This window comes from Megalops cyprinoides, chromosome 15 (assembly GCF_013368585.1).
Source record: "Megalops cyprinoides isolate fMegCyp1 chromosome 15, fMegCyp1.pri, whole genome shotgun sequence".
In the NCBI taxonomy this organism is placed as follows: domain Eukaryota; kingdom Metazoa; phylum Chordata; class Actinopteri; order Elopiformes; family Megalopidae; genus Megalops; species Megalops cyprinoides.
The window spans coordinates 5,285,018-5,305,702 of NC_050597.1; the positions used below are offsets into that span (position 1 = coordinate 5,285,018).

The 20,685-nt window shown below is 40.2% G+C and overlaps 1 protein-coding gene across 1 annotated transcript in view; it reads right to left on the bottom strand.

Moving 5' to 3' along the window:
* mgmt (O-6-methylguanine-DNA methyltransferase) overlaps positions 1-1,529 on the bottom strand; it is a 58,023-nt gene extending 56,494 nt beyond the window's left edge. Inside the window, exon 1 of the mRNA XM_036547458.1 lies at positions 1,488-1,529. The gene's annotated coding sequence lies outside the window, so the exon portion shown is untranslated. The remainder of the gene's footprint in view (positions 1-1,487) is intronic.
* Positions 1,530-20,685: the final 19,156 nt, after the last annotated feature.

Sequence of the window (20,685 nt, forward strand, 5' to 3'; positions counted from 1 at the left end):
GGGAATAAGTTTACAGGCCGTGATACAGCACAGAAGGGAAAACAGACTTCCTCCCATTATTCAGCAACATTTTTAAGCTTCTTCTAACTCCATGCTAAGTCTGGAAAATAACTTGCTGCACTGTAATGGCTGCTCAATGAATGGAATGGGGCTTAGGGGATGACTATCCATTGAATACTTCAATTAAAAGACCACGTGACCTTGGACACTACTATCTGGAGTTGCCCTCCTGTGACTCAACCAAGACTGCAGCCCTTATACTGACACAGAAGTAAAGAAAACAAGTCTACAGCAAAATGCGAATTAACTAAAGAAATTTAACTAGACAAATAAATACATATTATAAAGTTGTTCATTTAAATGCACTTGACTCATGATTGCTTGTATAACCCCATTAAAGCAAGTTCAGTGTTGGAGGTCTGTTGGACGCTACAAGTCAGCTGCGGTTGGAACATTTGACAGAAAACAAATTCAACACCTAAATTCATACCTAAACAGCTGCCAAAGTGCTTTGATTTATTAGCACTCTTGACAAAAAATATATTTGAAAGGACAGTTACATCAAACTTTTAAAAATATTGCTGTCAAGCCACCTGTTTTGCGTGAGTCAGCAGGTTCTGAAAATGATACGCTGGAACATGAAAGCTCCGCTGGTTAGACCTTTACAAAATGAACTCGTGTCCAATCTTCCTAAAATAACTGTAGTGAACTCTGAGCCCCAATCGATTCGCCTGAATTTGCAGACTTACTGACACGACTGTTGCAAAAGGAATTGGACAGTAGTCCTACTATGGTCTGTACTCTGCGTAAAATGTGCCATGCGTCAACGTAGATCTGTAGAAAGCATCAAGCTAAAAACTAGAATTTTGCGTGGCTTCATACCTGTGTGCCTTGTAAGGCTGCTACCCCCGTAGTTTAATATAATTAAACGTTAAAATGAAATCGACCAGCTATCTATCATAAAGCTTGTATGTCGTATTATTTAGACTAGATGCCATCAGGTTCGCTGGCCTATTGTGGATTATGTCTAACGCTAACTGTTCAGTAGCCTACATATCCAGTCATAGTTTATGTGAATTACTAGATCTAACCGATGCATAACTTTCGTTGTCCTTACACTTTGACCACTTTTTCCGATTCCTTAGCTCAACTTCCGCCGCGAATGGAAATCGAAACAATTAAGATAGCAATAAAATCTGACAGACCGAAGAGGACAGAAGTATAGCTTATATTCACATGCACCCACACTGAAATGTCATCAGCGTGTTCCTGTTTCACGGACACGAATCAGCTGGTTAACTAAACAAGCTGTAGTCACGACTGACTGCTTGTAGCTAGCTAGCTACATGTGACTCGAACCGTTAGCCTTGCTAACACATTCACAAACGCAGCTAGCTAGCTACAGCGTGTGGCTCTACTTAAAATCATTGCTCGTGAGCAAATCACATTTTAATAAAATCTTTAAAACCTGTATGAAGCAAACACACCGTGTACAGACTGTGAACGGTTCAGTGGGATTCCCGAGCACTTTGGGAAGAGGCGTTTGCTGTATCCTGTCCACTGGAAACGGCGGGGAGTAAATTGTCCAATCAGCGTCAAGGGGCGGTTCATGATGCAAACACCCTCCCTGAAAGCAATGCTGCTCAGTGGGAGGCATTTTACAAGCATGGAAAGACAGTCGAATTGATTACTGATGCGAGTTTGTGAAAACGTGTTAAACGCATCCTTCCCAGCACAGAAAAGTCTTCAGTGCATTGCACAGATTACTTGTCCTTGATCTCTTGTATCATCTCCTTTTCAACTTCCAGCAGCAGATTCGTAAATGCATGCAGTTCCAAGCTAATAAACCAAGCGAAACAGAGTAATTCTGAATGGATTTTACTCTCTACATTGCATTAAGGTCATTATTACCGTTGACCGTATTGTAAAATGATCTTATTATGTGGTCTAATTAGACAATTGGCTGATTCCTCAAGAATGCAGCATGAGATACTGTTTGTAATACAGTAAATTAACTATTACATTATTTATTTGTCAATCTGTTTTATTTACTCTGTGTGTGTGTGTGTGTGTGTGTGTGTGTGTGTGTGTGTGTGTGTGTGTGTGTGCGTGCGTGCGTGCGTGCGTGTGTGTGTGTGTGTGTGTGTTTGTGTGTGTCCATGCCACAAGCCTGGCTTCTGAAATCCAACACTCAACAAAATTCTGGTGCAAATTTATGACCTGCTAGAAACTGACTCACTTGTTGGCACTTACCAGACTAATATTATCTCTCTTAAGCACTGGAAGCACTGCAAGAGCTACGTTTTCACCGTATCTTCTTTCAAATGGCGTGTAACAAACGGGAACTACAGCCAACTTATAATGGCAACTGTCTGAGATAATTCCGGACTAAAGTAGTACTGTATGTTATAGTCCTACGGCATGATTTTGACAGTGTCAACAAATTAAAAGTGCGGCCAGAACAGATACAGTCTTAATATGTGACTACAGTACAGCCTGACCAAGATGCTGGAACAAGCATGGAAAGTCACATCTAAGGGGCAAGAGCCCAAACTACATGTCTGTGGCATATATGCAAAGTTCTCAGGGCAAGTGTTTCTTTTATAATTTCAATTACAACAATTACACAAACACACACACACACACATAGACACACACACATACACAACTACCATAAAATACCTGCCATTGAACCTATCTGAACCTATCTCCCACTAGTCAAACTCAATAATCAAATGTGCAAAGAAATGTCACATGCTACAATATCATTTTGTTATCCATTTTGAATGGATTTCTGCCAAAGAAAAGTATTTTATGAGGGAGAAGCACCCAGTGCAAAACACAGTATAATTAATGTCAGCATTTCTGTCAAGTTTGCTTTCTTGCCACTGGAGGGCTGCTTTAAATAAAGTTGGCTTGGCTGTTTACTTTCTAAATAAATATGAAGCTGGATTTAAGCGCATACTCCCTAGTTTTCAGAGATATTGACGGCGGGGTGAATTAATGCGGCCGATGAGACAACACACAAAATCCCCAGCAAAGCCAGGAACACTCCTGCTTCTTAAACACTTGACATTTGTTTTTCATCATGAACTTAAAGGTCACTAGCAACAGAAGCGCCAAAGATCCCTGTTTGGTTTGCCCCTGGTTTGCATTTGCATGAATTTTATTGCCTCATTCTCTTTTCAGACTCCAATTGTTTGCCTTAAACAGTGCCTTTTTATTAGTCTGACGATTCATTGAAGTAAACAGGTAGGAAGGAACAGTTTCCCCTGTCTCACATTTTGGTTTTGCCATCTGCTGTATAGAGGCTTTTTGGGAACACAACATACTAATTCATTTTTTTCTTACAGTTTCCTCCACCATACGCTTTTGAATGTGTTTATATTTCAGTTGTAGAATGTATTGTCCTGTGTGCACATAGGACAGGCTACCTCACAGACACAGAGAGCTTATTGCTCCAACTTGCTCCCAACCTGTCTCAACACAGAGGAGCTAAATCACAGAGCAGAATTGCATATGTAACATTTATAACTGCACATTTTGTAAGCTTTCATTTATATAAAGCAGACCCACATTGTTTAATGCATATTAAACACTAAGATACAGAGTGGACATAGAAGACCATCAGTGCCTGTGTGTCTGATTACCAGATAACTCATACTGGGAGGAAAAAAAATGTTAAAAATCATATATCAAATATACAGATATGAATCCTGCTGATCATATGAAACTATTCTTAATTCTGTATGACAGTAATTTTTCTGTTACAAAAATGGAAATTTTTGTTTCAAAACCCAAAATGTACACAATTAATGTGGAAAAAAGGATTTCAGATTAGTGAATGGTCTACCAGCCCTTGCGAAAGTCATTAGAAATGTTACCACGTTAAAAAAAATCTCAGAGAGACATTTTATTATTACAATACTAGTATAGTTATAGTAGTTTTTACTACTGATGGAAAAACTGTAATTATGTAGAATATTGTATTGTACTATATCCATCAGTAGAATCTTTGAGACACCATAGCCATCTGCAAACTGGGTGAAGGTTGACAAAAACAAAATTATGGGTCCACTGCAATGATTTCCTGGAAAAAAAAAAAACAGTGACATAAATAATTCAGGATGATTGCTGCAAATAATCGGATTTCATTCAGTAGAGGTCCCTCATGTTTAGGCTAGATGAACCAGGTGAAGATTAGGCCTCTCCCCTGTCAAAAGCTGAATCCCAAAGTGAGCATATGATTATTTCACTCCAGCAACGGCACAGTCCTGCAGCCAGTGTGCAGAGCAAATCTTTATACAGGTGAAGAAGTTCAAATACATACTGACCTAAAAAGACAAGCTGTGGCTAGAATCTCAAGAGGACGCTATTGACAGCTGCCACTGTTGCTCTATATTCATTTTTAGGGCACTAGCACCGACTCACTAAAGCTGAGATTGTGAGGAACAGGTTGTGGAATATGTCATATCATAGTGAACAGTCTGCATGTTTTTGTCTATATGCCTAATGTTGTCATATTGACTAAATATTTTCAAAGTATAAATAAGCATTACTAATCAAATATAGAAGCGGTTTTGTATAATTAATGGGCATATGTCATAAAACAAAAAACGTTTAAATATGCAAAAATGTTAAAAACAGATCTATTTAGTTTGCAAAAAAAAGAGAAAATTGTTATGTTGTGAGAGTCTGAGGAACCTGATTACACTCCTGGACCATCTTACAGTGACAATAAACAGGGTTGCTGTTGCAAAGTGATGACTTGAACCTCAGGCTCTAAAATGGTGACATCATCTAACATCTCCATCTCCTCACCTTGCCTTGCACTTGGATCAGTGGCTCCTTCCTCTCTGCACTGGTGTGAAACACAGACCGGAATTTCTTTGTTATGAAAGTCAAAAAAGTCAGAGGAAGAAGGGGTGAAATCATTGAATGTGACAAGTCTGATCGGCTAATTCTGTTCCGCTCGCAGTTCTGGTAGCGCCACTGCTGCGATCAAATGAAAAGATGCATCTGGGATTAATTTCACATTGTTTGGCCGTAATTGAATTTGTCAGTTTTGTAATCACTCACTTAACAAAAGTGATGGCCTTTCTTGCGTGGTGTCACACAATTGCGATGCATAATTTAGGATATGACTTTGGTCAATCAGATGGAAATCGCTCAGGTCAACTTCAGTAGTTAATTTAGCAATGGTAGGCATTAAGGAACATCTCTGACATGCTTGCATTGTAGTGTAATGGGGGAAATCTGATGAACAGAAATCAAGGGGGACAATAGATTAATGCCAAAATCTTACGTGGAATAAAGCAACATTTAGTGTAATATGTTTAGATGTAGTATCACATGGTACTGGATAAATGTATCTCCATCAAAACTGCATTTTAAAAGTTATAATAATAATAAAAAATATCACTTAAAATGCTTATATATTTGTGTCTGTTTATTTTTTCTCTCTTTCTTAACAAAAATGTAGCCGTCACCCACACAACATGCAAATCGAACTGGTTTTAACCATGTATTGCAATGGTGTAATTGAATTATACTGGAATTGAATATATGTCATGGTTCCCACCAAGTTATAATTTAATGTGACTCCTTTGCTCGATTTACCCAGTATTGAGTTAATTTCTCTTGAATCTCATTAGCTATAGGCAGTATATTTTTAAACTGTTAGGAGCATTAGAAGACCTATGTGCCTAACACAAACGCAGACACATGCTCCCCACAGTTTAAAGCTCACAGCTAACAGATCAGGTCCACTTTTATGTCTCAGATGTTTCACTGTAGTGGATGTGGGTCACAAGAAAGAAAGAAAAAAAAATCATAATTAAATGGTACAGGTGAAAGTCTCAACAATGGAACAAAGGCCTCAGGCTTGGAGAATTAGGAATTCCACCAACGATTACGATTTTGACCCCTGACTGACTTGCCCACTGTGGGAATATGTTCTGTTTGATCTTGAAGGAAGATCTCAGAGTAGACCATTTGTTCAGCTTAGTGGTGCCCGAAACGCTTTCATCGGCCCCCAATAAATACCTGTTCCGTGCGTACTGGGCAATTAACGTCTCTATCCCGCAGTTGTACGGTGCGTTTCGGACCTCATAAATCAAGGCAGGCTAGCAGGTAGCCTGTGTGTCTGTGTTTTTCCCCAACAAAGGCCCATGAAGTTTCGGCAGATTTGCACTGCCGGTAGGGCCCGTCGTCCCTCCTCGGAGTCAGGGACGGGAGAGTGAGAGACGCACCGCCGCGCTGCCTCCCCCGCGGAGGTCTTTTGAAGTCCGCCCGGATTTCCCCTGCCATCTGGAGAGGCTGTCTGTCAGACCCAGTATATTGCGGCTGCCAGCAGTCGCCAATAGTGCAATATGGCCCTTTCTATAATGAACCGCTAACTGCCCCCCTTTTTTTAATTGATGTGACATTTCAGCCATTAATCTCTGACATTTCTATGAGGGACGATGTTCCTTTGGGCCATTTTTTTTTCTGGGTTTATTGTTAAATGGCTGTGGTAAAGTCTAATGTACTGCATGTGTTCTCTTGTTAATTTATTTCTGAAGTGAAAGTAGAAAACACAGTTCATAAGCTACTGTGAACATGTTTGCTTTGTCATGACAGTGCACAGCAAAGGTTGGGCATGGCCTCATAGCAGTGAATTCAGCCGAAACTATTGAGAAAAAAAAAATGATTTTGAGCCGCCAATCTGGAACTTGACCAAAATAAAACATTCCAGGGTTCTAGAATCAGGGTAAAAAAAAAGCCTGTTGAATTCCGTCTCAGACTCCAGAGATGAAGTTTTCAGAGAAGTCTTCTCCTCTTCCCTCCCTCTGGCCCTGTATTTATAAGAAGTGAAATCCGAGGACTGAAGTGCTTCAGTCCAGTAAACACGAGGAGTGTATAAAAATATTCAGAGCATGAAATGATAGAATCACTTAATGCGCCTCTCAAGGAGCTGTGTGATTATTTTATGATGTGGACTTTAGGTATTTGAATTCTATTTTCTTACTGATGCTAAAGCAAACACACACGCGGTAATGAAGCTCTTGCCTCCAAATCCAGCCCATGTAGCTTGAGATTTTCAAATGGCCAGTCATGCTCATACTAACCTTTCCTTCCTGTTATGTTTTTCTGTGCAGAGGCTGCAACATAGACTCTGGCATTGGAACTGGTATTCAAAAAAAAACTGCTCAGACAACTTGAGGTCTTATGTTTTCTTGAGTCTAGATTTGAAGTTCTGCTTTAGCAAGAGAAGTCGTTCTCTAGAGAAAGCAATTTCTCTCTACTGGCAAAGAGAATTATTTTATCTTTTGAAATGAAGACAGAGAGAATGACTACAGAGCCAACTAGAAAAGGTCAAACTGTCAGCTGATTTAAGTAATATGCCTACCTGTGTAGTGTACAATGAAATATGAAGTTAGGTCTATCACACAGCTTTAGTAGAGCTTCTTTGCCTCCTCCCTTATTCCCTGCCTCATGCTCTCAGTGCAATAGCAGCTAAACCCTGAATTTGTTCTCTTCATGTAAAGGAAAGGATGAACTAAATATGTCAATACATGAAGTCCCTAAATAAGATCAGATTAAGACATCAGAGCAGCAAGGAAATCACCGGCAAAGCAACCAATGGCGCGTGAAGCATGAAGGAAATGCAGGCGCTTTTCAGCTGTGCCGAAGAGTTCTGGAGGACATGGAAAAATGCTGCTAACACAATATAAGCTAGTGAAAAAAGGAACTTAAATCACTTTCATTCTTACTCTTTTCTTGACCTTGTGTGTGCTGACGAAGTGAATGATGTCACAGAGTTTTACTGTAAGCCTTACAGTGTTTTTCTCACATTAGCGAGAGGCCTGCAGGCTTCGTTTATTACTTGTTTTGGCTCAGACGCAGAACGTTTAATCCTTCGGGCATCCAATACTCTGCATGACCTCATCTGAGGCCCTTTTAAACACTTTTCTGATAGGACAGAGGCATTATCTGTGACCTTGGTCCCGGCATCAGGTTCTGGTTAAACCCAGAAACAGTGTGGAATGTTTCTGATAGCACGTTGTTTCCTGGAGCCTACAATCAGAGAAAAAAAAAAAAAAGAAAAAAAAAACTCTTTTTGTCATTCCCATAACGCTAATGACACTAGGGCTGGGTTATATGGGGTCTGACTGGCTGGAAGCCTGGGGTTTGACACCGAAGGGCTTATGTTACTTTCACGCACAAAATGGAGACATGAAAACAGAGCAATGCCACAACATGGAGAGAACCAATCCTCAATTAATCAGCATTATTCATGCAGTGGACAGTTAGCAGCCCCCTCTGCTGGAATGAAGGAGTTATTTGATGTTTACTGCATCAGCTTTCATTCTTGAGAGCCCCTTTCAAATGCCTGCAACTGTTGAATAACAAACATGGCTTTTTCCCCTCCTGTTTATCGGCCAAATATGGGTGGGGAGGCGCACGGCAGGACCGTGAAGTGCTGTTACGCAGTAGGCATAGAAGCTGCTGCAATTTGTCTGCCATCGCTCAGATGAGGTTCGAGGACTCCCTTTAATAGCGCTCCAAGTATTAACAAAAACATGCTAACACAAAACTGGAAAGCAAAACCGAGGAAAGCAAAAAAACAGGAAATGGTCAGACTATGGTCGCTGATGCAAAGTTAGTAATACGTTCCAAACACATGTTGCGCATCCAGGTTCTATTGTTTTCAAAGAATGATTCCGTCTATTTTAAAGAACTCGGACATGATTCCTTTGGTCGCAACTCTTCCTTTGATTGTGAGCGGTATTAATTCTGAGGCGTGGCCTGCTGTCTGCTTTGGCAGCAGCGTTTGTGTCTTTTGTTTCAAACTCAAAGCGTTTGTTTTCCTGCTCAGGTTTCCTCCGTATTCTCTGTTTGGGTGCAGTGCTGATGGACTTATGAAGAGCAGCTTCCTTGTGGGTACAGCACCAGATGTTTCTCTCAATAACAGATTTTTTTTTAAACTTGAAGGTGAAATTTTTATGTCAAAATACATGTTTGGGATAACTATGTAAGCATTTTGTTCATATCCTTTTCTTTTGTCTTTAATGACTTGAAATCAGTAGTAATCGTTTTAACTGGAAAGGGAGATGGGTGGTGGTGTTTGCAAAAATAGCAAAATTTCTCCCAAGGACAAACACTTCTTTTGACAGCTTTTTTTTTTGTTTGTTTTCGAAAATTGACCATACCAATGTTTTTTCTATTACTCAGAGAATTGTTGACAGAAATATAGTATGCAGAGAGGTCAAGAAGAAGCTATAACAATGAAATTATTATTAGGTTCATATTTTCTGTTAACATGGAACAACTATCACACAATATTACCTCAGTGCATCCAAGTCACCCAGATATACCAGTCTTCAAAAGAAGACCAAAAATATTTTCTTTTCTGTCCTGCCAATTTTCTGAGCTTCACTCTCATTTTCACAATATAAAAGCCGGAGTAGCAGATGATGTATGCCGTGATATCTGTGCCACATGTGATAGGGTCAGTGGAAACTTCTCACAAAGCAGAATGGAGCGGAACACTTTCTCACGGTGCACTGCAAGGAAAATGCAGGTGTGCTGTTCGTTAAACGGGAACACGCCAACAACCAGGCTGTTGGGTTTCACCTCAAGCAAGAGGGAAGGCCTTTGGTGTGGACCGAAACGCTGTAGAGAGCTCCCTTATTTGGGACTTTCCCCTCGCTGACCTGACACAGAGCTGCTGACCTGCTAACTCTCCATCATCTCTCCATCCAGCACCAGCCTTCTCTTTTACCCATGTAACAGATGTCACTGTTCAATCCCTCCCTTTTTCTTTTCCCTTTTTTTTTAAAATTGGCCCAGTTGACGCTTCTTTCCTTTTTTTTTCCTACAACCATGTAGCACATACCCTGGCGCTCTCCAATTTGTAGTTAACATCTCACTCGTTTCCTGTGTCCTTGTTCTGGTCCCCGAGATCCTGCCCTCTGATGCAGCCTCCTCTGTATCTTTCTGTTGATTCAATTTTTACGAACGTCTCAGAACGGAGCAAATTAAGAAGCCTGAACTATGACAGGAGCTGACACCGATCGTGTAGCACGCTGCCCCCCGCATGCTGTGCGGCATAATGATTACATTACAACCTTGTGGCATTATTAAAAATTACTGGGGATAAATGAATGATAAGCTAGGGGTTATGCTTCCTTTATTACAGGGCTGATAAGGTGGCTAATCAGAGTCCAAGTAAATGTCATTACATAAATTATGAACTCGACAGTGAATTAGCGGCACGCTGCCGTGGAGTCCCTGACAGCGGCATCAAGAGAGGTTTTACGGGCTGTGAAGAAGGAGCTGTATTAAATAAAGAACAATAAATGAAATAGAAATAAAGCATAACGTTTATTTGAAGTGATTAATAGCCCATAACCAAATTAAACTGTAACAAAGGAAAACATGTTGCGCTTTGCCTAGCTGGACTCCAGCAACATTCGCCTCATGATTAGTGTATGTTTTAGGCAGCTGAGCGGAAAACATAAACATAGGCAAATGTAAATGCACACACATATATAAACATGTTACAGAGTGTGGCTGCTGCAACTCTAACTCTGCAGCTATATTATAGCTCAATAATAATGTCCTATTCTGTTCAACAGATACATGGGAACAAAAATGTCTGTTTTTATTTTTATTTTATTATTGCTAAAATTACATTCATTGATTAAGATTAATTAGGCCTAAATTAAATTTGTATGAAAGAAACATTTATTTGAAAAGAACAAGTAGATCTCTTAACTCTTTTTACATGTACTGTACACCCTCTAAAATGCAAGGATAATGGGAGCCTATTAAATCACTTGATTATCTGGGCCAGTTAAAACTAGAAATCATAAAGTCTGCCATACACATTTTGCTGTATATTTACATTGGTCACAGCCAACAAATTCCAGGGGACAGAGAGATGCACCGGTGTATTAATCTCCCTCTTCTTTGACAGTCTCCTGTTCATGCCTCCAATACACCAGATTTGACAGCATTTAAGGAATCCAATGTTTTTGTAAAATTATGATAATAGTATAATCTGTTAAAATATTAGTGAAAGAAGTAAGTTGGATACGCCAAACACACACCAAGGCAAATTCGAAATGCATGGCAGGTCCAGTTACTTTCTCAGGGTTTAATTTTCTTCAAGAGGCACACTTGGCACCTTTTGAAAAAGGTCAAACAGTGTGAGATGGCGCTTTACCAAATACACAGCAGTGACAATGCAGGAAACCAAGGAACTGCGGTGTCCTTTATCTGTCAGAGTGACGCGTTTTTGCCCAAGTCAACCTAAAGGAGTATCACAGGTGGCAGAAAACGCAGCCTGACAGCAGGTACTGCTTTCCACCTTTGTGACATCCTTTCCGAACAGCAGATGAGAGCCGGGAACCCGCAGGTTGGTGACAAACACACAGGTGACGTCCCGTTTCCCAGGCGCCGAGAAAGAACCCGACGCAGCTTCCCTTTTCATCCCAGACATGACACCTCGGATGAAAGGAGAATCAGCAGCGCGCTGCTGGAAAAACGGCACACATGAATCTCAAAAACAAGCCACGCTTCGTTTTAAAGCACAGCCATTTTACCCCGTCGCTGGCAGCGCTGTGGTTAGAGTGGAGAAACAAGGATGCAACAAGAGGCATTATGAGAGACAGCGAGTCATCACAAACATGCTGTTTACTGAAGAATGCCTTTGATTCCTACTGTAAATTCTGTTTCTGTGAATAGCAGAATAGCAGGCATTAAACATATTTACAGCCTACAAACAAGTAATTTCTATAATTACTCTACAAAGAGTTTGAGGCAATTGCTCCACATGCAAATATAATGATGGAAAAGTAAAAATTATATTTTTATATTGTTTTTATATTTGCACATATATCATGTAATCATGTTATATCATGTACTTGTATACTCCATGCTATTTCTGTGATATTTGTGAACACAAAGTGTAGTATATGGAAAGAAAAATGTTGTCATTATTATTAAGCCTCAGTGTGTGGTATGAAAAATGTGAACAAATAATTTTCATATTGATTTGATTTATTGTCTCTTCAGAGAAAGTAAAAACTTACATTTGGTAAATGATGCACTTCAGTGATGCACATTTATGCTGCATTCACCTTAAACACAAACTAAATGAAATAATGAAATAAAATGTAAGAAAAACATATCTTCTGCTTGGTCAAAACCTGTCAGTTGGGTTCACCGTATCGGCCTTCTGTTTACAGCTTCCTTCAGAAACCAACTATTGTCTGAAGTAATGTAGTAGCTGCCAAAAAAAAAATGTGTTTATGATGTTGAAATTAAAAATGACTTGGATAACCCTCAGAGTGGGGCTGAGGGGTGGTAACATCCTGTTCTTAAATTACCTCTCAGCAAAATCACACAATATATTCTCAAGCGATCAGCATTTCTCTACTAGCAACTTCCAGCCACAGAATTCCATTTGACCTCATTACTGCTAATCATTATCACATTCTATGATAGCTGCCAGGGAGGACGATAGACTAAACACACCATTTCTTGCCAAAATAAGGCCTGCCAAGTTATTGACAATGTATGAAGATTAATAATGAGGAGTGTGCCAGAAATTGAGGGGGAAATTTTAGGGTTGAGAATGCAGACAACTATAGAGACTTTTGGGGGTCCTTTTTTGGAAGGCTTTTTGCTGTGTGTGCATTGCCTGCCAAATTTCAGCATGCATATACAACTCTTACTATGCTATGAGCAGTGTCAGGCATTTGTTTTATGCATTTTCCCACTCTGAGATCCTATTCCTGTAGAGCTCCCTCTCCTGAAGAAACTACCTGTTCTTGGTCTGGATGCCTCAGGTTATTTCTCTTTTAACTACTAGTACCATTCTACAACAACAACAACGACATCCTGTATTGTGCAATTGCAGGATATTATTGCAAAATTATAGTTTTGTATAATGTAAATGTACACACACTCAAGACATGGTGAATAATTTGCATGCTATGCTGATGAAATTGATGTACAAATGGAAATGTGCATTCGATGCTTGAAAAGGGGAGATGATCAATACAGTAGGATTTTGGTCCCCTTTCCTCATTTATGTATGCAGTATGCATACATGCGAGTATGCAGGCCTGCAAAGCCTGTGAGCATTTTCATACTTTGACCACCGTAAATATCTACATGCAAACAAACAGTTTTCGATCCCTAATGAGACTGAATGAGAAATGACGGCCGAGTGTAAGGTGCAAACTTACACGCCTCGTGCCTTTAACCAGCCCAGAATGAAACTGATCTGACCTTACCCTGGAAAGGTCAAGCAGGCTTTAGGTCAATCAGAGTGGTGGGGGGTTGCTCTATAAGGTGATGACGGCCAGCATAGAGAACTGCAGGGCTATTTTGGGGAATTTACCCCTCAACCCCAAAGTTGCCCACATCCCAATTTACAGTTACCCTGAAGTGTATATGCATATATATAAAAAGTTGCTACATATTTCTTCTGAAAAAAAAAAAAAAACATTTATTTTTAGAAGGAATTATATATGTTGTACCTTATAGTAAAAGCTCCCAAGAAACCACAGTTCTCCATAGCAGGACATTTCTCCAGAGACAAATAATATTTCTTCCCTGGAGCAGAAAACACTCTTTTCATGAGAAGTTACTGTGACAGGAGCCGATCTATTTTCTACATATTGGGCGGAACAACCTGCCAATCGTAATTCTTCACTGTTGGCTACTTTTCTTAAGTTAATTCTATTATTAAGTATTACAAGGGACATTACTGGTGTTGCTCTTTTCAGGGGCAGTAAAGCCATTGAACTGTGAAAGGCATGTCAATAAACAACTTTATGCTGCTTACCAGTATCTCTCTATGGTGAATTTTCATGTTATAAGAAATATGAATATAAGCCGATTCTGTACAAGGTTCAATGGCTTTAACATTCATTGTCTCTTTGGTTTAAGTGAAGTGAACTGTGTTGACACCATTGCTGGAATACATAAACAACACAAACACTGCAGGTAACAGAGTTACCATGACATCAAGAAAATTCATAGAGCAATATAATGGCATTTTGAACAGTCTGGTCTTTGTTCCATTTATGGGGAAAAACAGTTCTGAAAATGGACAATGGGCTCTATTATTGATCATTGGTAGTGTATCATGAAATCAGATCCGCTCATTTATTTATTTAAATAGTTGTTACAAACCTGGAAGCAAGCTGGAAACAGGGAGCAGCTGGGGGCAGCTTGATTGTTTCAGGCAAATAAGCTGCCGCAAGCAGGCAAGCACTGTGAGTGGGGGATAGGTCTTTAAACAGGAAGCAGAAAGGAGCTCCCAGTATGGCTTCCCAGGGCTTCCAATTCAGCCTTCCTGACCCGTCGATTGCCAAGGTCAAAGGTCAGAAAGCTGAGGGAGTAATTCAATCCTGTATGCTTATCCATGGCAAGTCTCTGAGAAACCAAGCCTCTGAAAACTGTGTAAAACACAGACGGGGAACCAGGATGCTTTCACAAGGAGCTCAAGTATACTAGAGCCCAGTCTAAAGTTGCAGGGCTTTAAACGTTTAGATAAAAAATGAACACAGAAAGATCCAAATCTTATGGTGAGATTTTGAGTGAGCAATGAGGTATGATTTAAGTAGATATGCGTAGGCATGAATTATGTTCAACTTTTTTGAGGAAGCAGTAATTAGAGCAATAAAATAAATCTTAAACTAAACCTTTGAGTAGAGAGCATGCTGTGTCACTGGATGTTTGTGCTGAAAACATTTGTTTAATGTCTGCAAGCAAGGATGAGAATATTTTCACTTTGAAAGACCTAAAATGATCCTCTTGGTTCTCATGTTTGTGAGATTATGTCATGTTCCTTTCAGTGTGTATATGTAAAACATTGTAATTACAACGAATCTGTTAACCCGTATCGGTCAGGAACAAACAGAAGGTTCACAGCGGATAGCGTGTGGAAACAAACAGCACTTTGCATGATTCTCATGCTCTTCTTTTCCTTTTTTCATGGATGTCAGCAGTCACTGAGCAGCGTTTAAACGCTAAAATTGTTTATTTTACTCATGCATTGTGTTCCTCTGCATTATTATGGCACCATATTGAATTATTTTGTCAATATAGTATGCAAACCAGTTTCTGAGAAGATAAATACGATCAATTTCTAACCATTTAACTGTGACCGTAAAATATAGTACAATGTGCTCTCAGATCATTTTCATATCCCTCTTATAAATAATGCATAACATATGCAGATGTTGTCAAAATATGATTGAGCTATCAGTTTTTGCATTTCCATGCTTAAAACTGTGCTCTGTTTGTAAGCCCTCATTACTCATTTTTAAATGTGAACCGAGCCCTATATGTGGCATCTTGTTAAAATTAATGCTGTCGTGGTCCGTAATCACTTTTCTGGAAAATCAAGTTAAATGAGGAGTAAAATGAAGCAATATTGAGTGAATTACGTTTGACTAATTCTGTGTCACAGTATATTAGTGAAGCTTTCAAAAGATGTGAAAATGGAAAATAAATAGTCGGACCTTCGTGTCTGCATACATTCCCGAGGTACTGCTGGAATGGGGACTTCTCCGTAGGTCTTGGCCCAACCATTAGTGCTAATCCTTTACAATCTGTAGCCTGTCTGAATGCAGTAGGCCTACACATGTGAGCGAAGACACATCTCCTAAAATGGCCAATATGAAGGAGCTTGTCAGCACCAATGGCTGAATTTACAGCATACGATGCCCCTCCGATGTAGAGGCAGGTGTAAGCCAATTCCAGGGACCAGCTGAGCTGAAGGTAGCCCACTACATAGGAGGGCAGGTGATATCAGAGCCAGAGGAGGCCCAGCAACAGCCAAAACTGGAATAATGTTTCACTTGCTTGTGTCGTAGTCCCAATTCACACGTACATGGCTTCCCCACAAAGGGATGAATTAGGTTTGCAGGAAAAGCAAAAAGATGCCAAAGTAACTGCGGTCTCCATAGGAAGAGCTGACTATGCCTGCAGAGGTGGTGGAGACCCACATGACATGTACAGTTTCACGAGGAAACAGCAGAGAGCTGCAGAAATGCCTATGAAAGATCTCTCTTGAAATAATACAGATATTTTTTTTTCAAAGTTGCCCAAACGAAAAGTTAACATTTTCAGTTCATGATCATGACACATTCCACCTCAAGGTACTTTAGTGTGAAACGGGCTCCAAGGTATTAACCAGAACAGAGTAGTGACATGGACAAATGTTAACAGACTCTTGTTGAGCAAGATGTAGGGGAGATGTGTTTCTTCTTTATAACCTCTTTCTGAATCACTCTGTTAAAAGCTTGGCAGGTGGGATTTAGGTCTTTTGCTCTTGATCCTCTTTGTTTTCACAGCATTCCATTATTGCAAATGGTGTCTTCCACATTGCCCGCTTTTTGTTGTCACTGTGCAACATGATTGTCCAGCTTGTTTCCATTTCAGGTGCTTCTCTTGGGCACGGCTGCAATAGAAATCCATTCTGTACTCATTGACCTACCTTAAGACCAGCCCCTAAGTGGTTGTAGTGACACAAACAGTGAGCGCATCAATATGGCAGCAGCTAATTGCATGTTTTCGTTCGTTCGTTACTGAACAGACAACTGGTTTGTGAATTTGTGAATGTTGGAAATAGAATTCACAATGTCATCTAATGAAAAAACAGTGAGAACAATTGCCATTTTGATATGGATATTTTTGGTCTGGATGTGGCTTTATGAGGATGTTAATGAGTAATTTTACTATGTTGTCTACTTGACAATTTTCTACTACTACTATAGACTACAAGTGATAAATATTGTATCACGTTTGCTTGTGGCAAAATATATTCCTTTTATTCTGTATTACTCTCTTGAAAATTAAGTTTACATCTTAGCCTTGCATTAAAAACTAAGACCATTTTCATTTTCTAGTAATTCCTTCATTTCCATATGAGCAATTCACTGAAGCAAAAATGGATTGTTAAGTCTCGTACACACAGTCTACATACAAAGCATTTGTATTTGTATAATGAAGCATATAAGAGACATGCACTCATGGCTGAAAATTTGGGGGAGTGATCTTCTAATCTACCTCTTTTCCTGGTATGGATCAGTGCCCAGAACTCCTGGCTTGTCAATAGCAGTTCAGCAATTAACAGAGTCACATGGCACAGTTGGGTAGATAAGGCAGGGTGGATTAGTTCAGCCAGGTTCCTCTCCTGCGTCGATTCAGCCTTCAAATCCAACACAGATTCACAGGATTTCATTCATTTACATGCCTGCCACTGATCAGATGGAATTTTCTCCTCGAAGTAGATAGATAAAAAGTTTTGTCATTGTTCATTTGCTTACAAGGCTGATATATCTTGCAGGACTTACACAGCTTAGAATTTTATCAGTGACAAATATACTGCCATGTATACCGATGGATAATTGTACAGGCTTTACTCAGAGGTTCAATGGCAGTGCCTCTCTCTGCTTTCTTAACCACCAGGCGACACTTGGATGTTTGGATCTATCTAAGCATGCTTGGCTGCTTTAATACATTCGCCTGCATGGCCTAGAATAAAATTAAACAAATCCTTACCTTGACAGCCCATCCAGAAGTGTACTGTGCAGAAATCTTTGTTTGAACTGTTGTGTTCGTTTGGCAGATAATTTGAGTTTGTCTGTGGTACCTATGTAAGGTAGGTACACTGAAGATGAAAAGGTGTCAGGACTGCGGCTCCTTAGCCAGATTTGTTTTTGGTTTTTTTTGTTTTCCCTGTCCATGTGCTTTTGTTTTTCCCTGTGTTCCAGCCCTGCCCTGCTCTCCGCCCCATCTCCGCCCACCTGGTCACCTGACTGGCTCCACCCGCCTACCTGCACACCTGAACCCCATCTTGTCATCAGCCTTGCCCTATATATTCCTTGTTTATTTCATGTCTCATCGCGAGTTCATCTCAGTTCGTCTGTGTCGCTACAAGCTGGGTTTCCTGTCCTGTCCTGTCCTGTCCTGTCCTGTCCTGTCCTGTCCTGTCCTGTCCTGTCCTGTCCTGTCCTGTCCGCCTGCCGTTTTACTGTTCTCTTGCCCGTTTTCTTGACCACATTTTTGGATCCGGTTTTTGGTATTGTTAGCCGTGCTTTTCTGGTTTTCTGACTTTGCCCTTTTTGACTACGTTTTCTGGATTCCCCGTGTCGGCTTCATTAAATTACGCTTTGTGCACCCTATTCCGCTGTCTGCGCCTGAGTCCCTGCCTGAGCCCTGACAAAAGGTAGCCAGGGAATGACAGGCAATGTTGTTTCTGCAGTGGCGATGGGGTATTCTGTTCATTTTATTTAAGATGCAGTGTTCGGAAGCACTAACGCACAGGCAAGGGTGAGAACAAATGCCTGTTTTCACTCATACCAAAGCTGCAGTCTATTATACATAGGCATTCAATGTGCTAATACAATACAATGGCAAAAGAATATAGCTAATATGACATCTGTAGTAATGTATTATGAATAGTTGCCTCTGGGTTGAAGCAATTGTACTAAATGGGGTGTGTGTGTGTATGTGTGTGTGTTTGTGTGTGTGTGTGTGTGTGTGTGTGTGTGTGTGCGCGTGCGTGTGTGCACGCATGTGTGTGTGTGAGTGTTTAGTATCAAGATCTACTTTATAAATTATTATCACTGCATGACAACCCTTAATCCGAATGTGCGCAATTTATTTGAAGTTCTACATTTAGATCTCTTTCTGTGGAAGTATGAAGATGCTGCTCATTATTAATGAATGGCAGAGATGCTTCAATGAAGACACTTGCCAAATAAAGGCATCTATTATTTAAAATCCTGAAATTTCTGAGAAATGGCATACTAACAATTTTCTCAACATCAGGTTATGCTATGCTTTATTGGATTTGTATTGTTGTTATTATTGTACTTTTACTGTGCTGTTAAGTCATTGGTATGCTCGAACTATATCATACTTGAACCTCCGCGAATAGCCATTAATCATAGATGTTCCTCTGAATTAAACATATGGCTGAATTAAATCCATCCAGAATATATAAATGAAGCCAGATCTGCAAAAGTACAAGGTTTCCATAGCTTTGCTCAGTTCATTTCATATAAAATGTGAATTGCATTTTTCATTCAAACTATGTATACAAGTATCTGTGTATGTATGTACGGGGGAGGTTCAAATCCACTGACAGGGAGCAAATATCATCACCCCATCATGAGAGGAGTCTACAAGACACCATCAGAACATCACTTTCAGACAAATTGCTACCTGCATTGCTACCATGTATTGGGTGTTCAGGTTGTCTAATACCATAGGGATTAAAATAAATGCCCCTTCTGACTTTAAACAAGTATAAGATGCTTTACAGATAGTGAGGGAGAAAATACAGCTTGTTCAGTTATAACCTAACTCTCTACATGCCTTTGCAACACAGGACTCAGGCAAGATGAATCACCTCTAAAACATCCTGCCTAACATTAGCCTTGTCACTCCATTAATAATGACTGCTTATGAGCCATCTTCTCTGCGTCTTTGTGGTCCGGGGGAACCTAAAAGACGCAGCGCAATTCTTTACGATGTGCCACATCGGCCCCTCTGGGTATTCCTGCCTATTACCCCATTTGGTTATATTCAAAACTGGCTGTCTCCTGAGAGAGCATTAGCGCTGACCTTTCACCCCTGCAATATCCCCGGCTCAAACGGCGTAATAACAGGCAGTGAATATTTACAGGCGCGCTTATGAAACAATGGAGGCACCGCTGTGAATATTAGCGCATATTTTCTGCTCAATCAGGTTTTGATGTTGAACTTGGCTCACACCCCTGGAGGAATCGGCGTCAGCCCCCCTTGCTCCGTAGCGCTAGCGGGAAGGCGGCTGAACCCAAACCACCCGAACCATTCGCACAACGAAAAAGGGGGAGTAGATTCAGATTACCCGGGAAACAAGCGTGCACTTGAGCCGCCTGTCCCGCAGGCATATACCCCTGAGCTCCATAACGTCTCTGCAGCTGCTCACCAGAGGACACGTCTGAACAGGCGGGGGGACAGAGCGTGTCGCTACGCACTTAGCGCTCAGGGCTGGAGACTTGAGGGGGTAGGTGGATGTGATCAGAGATGTGAAACAGTGCATGAAAACACAGGGCACCAGCAGGAGATTTAGAATACACAGACACAGACACAGCTAATATAAGCTTGTTTTTGGTTTTGAGCTGTTAATTATTTATTTACGTATTGCACTGATTGAAGTGAAAAGATGCCACATTGCATTGTATGTTATTTGTAGAAAAAACTGGTACTTAGTACTAACTACACTTTAACTGCATAATACCCAGACATACCAATCATATCACAGTCTAATACAAATGACATCAAGATCTTAGAAGAATTTCATGTGGCAAATTCATTCAAATTAAATAGGCTCTCACACACAAAATGATACTACGTTGATGGTTTTAAAACCAACAGTCTACACTGACACTGCTATACATTCAACATAATAATTGTTGAGCTAATAAGTTATAGATATATGGCATATGCAGACATTATTTCAGACAATGCCTTCTATGTACCATAGTTTCATACCTTCAATTACCAGCTTATCAGCTCTTTCCCTCCACCACTGCAGCATTACATTACATTACTGGCATTTAGCAGACACTCTTATCCAGAGTGACTTACATAGGTTACAGTTTTTACATGTTATACATTTATACA